This window comes from Trichosurus vulpecula, chromosome 3, assembly GCF_011100635.1.
Source record: "Trichosurus vulpecula isolate mTriVul1 chromosome 3, mTriVul1.pri, whole genome shotgun sequence".
In the NCBI taxonomy this organism is placed as follows: Eukaryota; Metazoa; Chordata; class Mammalia; order Diprotodontia; family Phalangeridae; genus Trichosurus; species Trichosurus vulpecula.
Window position 1 is genome coordinate 406,637,560 of NC_050575.1, and position 6,000 is coordinate 406,643,559.

The window sequence follows — 6,000 nt, forward strand, 5'->3', positions numbered from 1 at the left end:
GATTAGGGTTCTTAGCTTGTGGTAGGGGGATTGGAGGGAGGGGACATGCAAAGCACATGGGCTGTGAGAGAATGTTCAGGGACTTCCAGTTTTAGAGCCAATGTACTTCCAGGGCTCATGACATGAGTTCTTCCTCAGGTATCCTCAATTAGATCTGGAAGGAACATCCAGCTTCAGGGATTAATACCCCCCTCATGGAGGTGGATGGTGGGTAGGAGTGTAACCCATGTTCTAGGTTTCGTTTTTTTGAAAAGAAACAGAATGATCTTCATTGTTAAATTACTAAAGCAATTCATAATCACAGCATGACAGAATGATGTTTAGAGGTATGAGGGACCTTATGGAACCTCTGTTCTGACCCATTTAATTAATAGGGAAACTAAGGCCTAGTAATGCAAAGGTGGTTTAAATAAAAGCATGTGGATAGCAAGTTCAGACTCTCAAAACAAAGACTACAATCCACATGTCTGCATGGCACTTTCAAAGGGTCCTTCTTTGAGCTTTACAATAACCCTTAGATTCCAGCAGAATGGCTATGGTCATCCCCATTTCAGAGAAAAGAAAATTGATTGTCAGAGACTGGAAATAATTTGGCTCAGATGACTTGAGTATTCACTAGAACAGCTGAGACTAGAACCCAGATATTCTGACTCCTAATCTAGATGATCAGGAGGATGATAGAAAGCATTTATATAAGTCTGGATGTTTTATAAAACTATTTTTACAAATATCTTATTTTAGCTTCATAACACCCCTGGAAGGTAGGGGCTTATTGTTACTCTTATTTTTCAGATAAGGAAACTGAGGCTTAAAAAGTGAAGTGATTTACCCAGAATAACACAGCTAGTAAGTGTCTGAGACTGGGTTCAACCTCAGGACTTCCTGAATCCAGGTCTTTGGCTCTAGCCTCTGTACTACCTTGTTGCCTCTCAAAACAGTGATGATGATGGAGGATGGCATTTTATATGACTCTGAGGTTTGCAAAGTTCTTTGCAAACATTATCTCCTCACAATAACTCTGGAATATAGGTGTTTTTATTATCTCCACTCTATAGATAAAGAAATTGAAGTTGAGTGACTTGCCTAGGGTCACAGAGCTTGGTGTCTGAGACAGCATTTGAAATGAGTCTTTCAAGGCCAAGGCTCCATCCAGTGTGCCACCTTGCTGCTGTAGAAGGCTATTGTCATAGACCAGAGAAGAAGTAGTGAAGAGCTGGTCTAGGTTTATTGCGGAGTGAAGAGAGAGAAAGGAATATGTATGGATAACATTGGGGAGGAGGAATCAACGAGAATTGTCCCTTGATCCAGTATGAGCTTGGGCTTGTTTGAGAGTGAAGAAGAGTCAAGTAACTTTCTGAAAAGAGGGAAAGGAAAAGGAGGAGGAGGAGGACAAGAAGAGGAGAAGGAGGATTGGGAGGCAAAAGAGGAAGAAGATGTAATAGAGAAGTAAATAGGGGATCAGGGCCCGGACTAAGGTGGCTGTGGTATCTATTTTGAAAGAAGAATATTGCTGTGAATGAAGCGGAGAAGAAGGTGACTGACTGGTTGTGGTGAGTGCTGGAGAAGAATCCAGGCTGACTTCTAGATTCTAAACACAGGTGACTGAAAGAGTAGCAATGCCCTTGATAGAAACAGAGGCTTGGAGAGGTTAAATGACATTCCAAAACTTCTGTGACTGGTGAGATCACAGTAGATTGGGGAACAGAAAATAGAATTTATGATCTCAAGTTCAGTGTTTTTGAGGTATAAAACATAATTTCAAATCTTAAGAACTATTGCCTAATAGATTGTATTCCAAACCATTATTTTAACTCCACATGAATCTTGATGTCACAAATGTTTTTTTTAAAACAATACATTGTTGGGTTTTACTTTTTTAACCCATTCTCTTACCTTTTCCCATGGTGGGTTGGAGGTCTTTGTGGTGGGTGAAAAGTGAAATGACTCAGGAGATAAAATCCTAAGCTCCTGAGCATATTGATTTAATAAGCAATGCAAACCAATTGTCCAACAAACCGAGACCAGACTTTCCTCAGCTTTTGGCACTGGACCCAGAATACAGGGAGAGACAGATTTTTAGGCATAAAAACAATTTTAAAAGCCAATTAATTATAGGAAAACCATTAAGCAGCATACAAAATTAGGTAATCTGATTTTGAATTGGAGAAAAGATTAGGGAATTTCTAAGTTGGGGAAAAAGAGCAAACAGGTGTAATTCCCTGAAATCAGAAAAAGAGGTGTCCCTCTCCTTGCTGGTATCTTTATGCCATAAAAGAAAAATGGAAACAATGCTTGAATAACTAGTACAGAGCCAGTTTTCAGATAGATAGATAGATGGATAGATAGATAGATAGATAGATAGATAGATAGATAGATAGATAGACAGATTACTTGAGATGTATTGTTGTGAGAAAACTTGTTGCATCAAATTTTGGAGCTGACTGGGTTTATGGTCAGCATAACCTAACGTCCTTAGTTATGGGTCTCTAAGCAACCGATTCAAGTCATCCAGCTTCCCAGTCAGGGAGGTTTAGGTTCAAACAATGCGATAAAGTGTTCTCACAAGACAGAAATTGGACTCGACCCATAAATGAATAGAAAGGGAACTGAGCTAGATCCAGATTTGAGTCTCAAGATGCAGTCAGTGTGGTTTGCTCAACTGCTTCAATTCCCTCATTGTCCCCTCCGTGTTCACCCTAGTATTCTCTGCATTCTATTTTAGTTAGTTCCCCAACTGAATTTTTATAAAGAAGGGTGATGAGACATGAATGGGGTCAGGTCTACTACTCTGTGTTTGACCCAATCTACTTCTGTCCTCCTACCCCTCTTGTCTTGCCATTCATTCAAACCGTAATCATACACTTTCTCTTTTTTCCATTTAAAATCTCTCTTCAAAATTCACCCTGAAAAGTAAGCCTTCCTTGGATCTAGCTTCTCTCTTATTTGCCCCTCCCTTTACATTTTCCCTTCTGCTCTCCTACTGAGTAGAAGGCATTATTATATCACATCCTGTGTGTGTTTTACCTGACTTGTCTGATTAAGATGAAAGTGGTTCCGTTAGAACTCACCTATTCCAACCCCATCATTCTTGTTTGAATAACATTCTAGTTAAACAACTTGGCAATATAAGCTAGTAAGTTCACCAACTTTTCCTCCCCCTTTTCTTCCTAGTGTATTCCTTTCCCCTTGCATGTCTTTTCTTCTTTAAAGTTCATAAAAACATAATAAATTCAATCCCAGACTTATCTTATTTAATTACCTTTAAGAGCCCTAACGACATTAGAGTTTTACCATCATCTACCCATATGAATTTAACCATCATCACCATCCTTTCCTCCTTAGAATGTTAACACTTCATCCTTGTTCTTGACCCTTTCTAATTGCTCCCTCATATTTGCTTTTTACGTTTCCTTTGAAATCTGTGTTTGTGTTTCATAGTTAAACTCAGCTCTGGTCATTTCACCAGAAATGATAGGAACTTGTTTATGTCACTGAAAGTTCTGTTTATGGCCTGTAGTATTATACTCAGTATTTCTGGGTAAATTATTCCTGGTAGTAAACCTGAATCTTTTGCCTTTTAGAATATTTACTCCATATTCTTTTCTGCCTAATAGTAGTGGCTGCTCAAAGTTATGTAATCTTGTCAGAGCCCTTTATGACTGCATGAAGTATTATTTTTAACTTGGAAACTCTGGATTTGGGTAATGATCTTCCTAGGGTATCCAGTTATGAAAGTTCTGGGTGGAGAAATTTTCACAAATGTGAAGAGAGGAAATTTTTTTCCTAGATGAATGCTCATAAGTAACACGTACTCTAGCTTCACTCTTCCAGAATGAGATCAACTTCATCACCTGTTCAAGTTTCTAGGAATACCACTGAGCATTTGGGGTATCTTTTCTCTAACGCTACTGCTCTAAGGCCCAATTCAGGTCTGGTTTTCTTACTGTAATTTACCAGGGCTTAGCACCTTAGTTCCATTTAACCAAATAATATCATTTAGCTTTTACTAAGAGTAACTGACTTTAAAGATAACAAGAACATTAATACAAATACCTTCGCTCCCTAAAAAATACGTCTAGAAGGAACACTCTCTCCTCTCATGGCTTCTCCATCTCTGAGGAGATCAGGCTTGCACTTAAAGTTTCTATATAGAATTAGTCCCATTAAGTCCATATCTTATTATAATAACATTTCTGTCTGCTCTTTGCTCCTCAGGGGGCTGATGCGGACTTATCCACCCTGGGATCCACTGCCTGACCCCCAGCTCCAGTCTCCTCCAACACAAGCAAAAGCACAAATTAGGAAGCAAAGAATTGAGGCCCATATTTATAGGCTACATTCGGACTCATTGAGGGAGGACAGAGGCCTTTCTGCTAACAACATTATCTTTTTTCACAGGAACATTGTCAGATAAGCAAAAAGTCTTACCAAGAGAAGTAACAGGGTCAACTAGTGACGTGAAAGTACCTCTCATTCTGGCTATGCATCCAACCAAAGAGGCTCATCTTCATGGCTGTAATTAGAAGACTTGGACTTGATTTATAAAATGTGGCCAGTGGATAGAATCCTGGGCCTGGAATCAAGAAGTCCTGAGTTCAAATCCAGCTTCAGACACTATCTATGTGACCCTGGGCAAGTGACTTGCCTTCTGTCTGCCTCAGTTTCTTCAACTTTAAAGTAAGTACCTAACTCCAATAGTTGTTTTGGGGTCATTTGAAAAAAATGCTTTTCACAGTGACTGGCACATAGTAGGTACTTAAATGCTTGTTCCCTTTCCCTTCTTACCTAGCGGTCCTCATAAAGGCAACATTCATGTACTTGGTGAGTCAGAATGTTAGTAGGGGTCAAGAACAGATTATGGGGCTTGGGTTCTTTTATTTTTGACCCTTCTTTCTACTTTCCCTGTACCTAATAGAACCAACAGGATCTTCTTACCCAGGCCTGTTCTTCTGTGTATTGGTAATTAAGGTGGGACTTTTTTTTTTCACTGTTTTCTCTTTTAGAATGCTAGAGTAATCAAGTACCTTTGACTAAGTCTTACTAGGTGCAAAGCCCCAGGCCTTGATTAGGTGTGAAGCTTTCAGACCCTAAGAAGAGTATATAAACTCAGAGGTTAGCATTTTGTTCCGGGCTCTCACTCACTGGAAGAGTGTTGATGTGGAGACTTTGGGTAGCCACTGGAGTCCCCTGGCTTTGAAGAAAACTCAGATGTTGGTGCTTCTCTTTTTGGTAACTATGTATGTGATATCTTGATCAGACAAAGCCTGTCTGTTGAATATTGTTATTTGATCTGTTGATATTTCCTCTTTGTAATTTCTATTTGTATTTCCTCTGGAGTTCAGGGTTCTGGCTTTTCCCCCTGAACTAAGTGTGTGATATATGTATACTTGATTAAAGTGAGATTGTTAACCCCTTAAAGTTGCTTTCCTTAGAGAAGTAGAACAAAGAACCTGTGCTAGCAGTTCTTGTTGCTAGTCTTGTCAGGCCTTTCACCTCCACAGTGGTTGCTAGCCAGTTTGTTGTTACATTCTGGGAGGCTCAAGTCTCCTGCTCAGGTCCATCTCTGGGGCCATTGTTCTTAGCTAGTGTAACCAGAATGGACTTTGTTTTCTTTGAATGACTCAGCTTACCTCATTGAGCTTCCCTGGACACTGGGGCTTGCTCTTCCGGGGCAGGAAGCCCAGCAACCATGCCAGGAATCAGAGAACTTCCTGTGTGATGAGTCATGGGGCTGGCTGAAGGGAGGTGTGTTAACCTGGTCCATGCTAGGGGGAGGGGCCAAGTCAAGAACCAATCGACCCTGGTCATTCAGGCGGCGCTTGATGATGTCAAAAACTCTATAAGAGGGGAGAGGACAGCTTGAAGATTCTCTTTTCCTTTTCCGGTTGGAGCCAGAGACGCCTACAGCCGAAGCTGAGCTGCCGGTAGCAGAGCTGACTGGAGGCCAGTGGGTAATCTTCTTACCGTAGAGGGGAAGCATGTATACGATTTTGCCTTGTA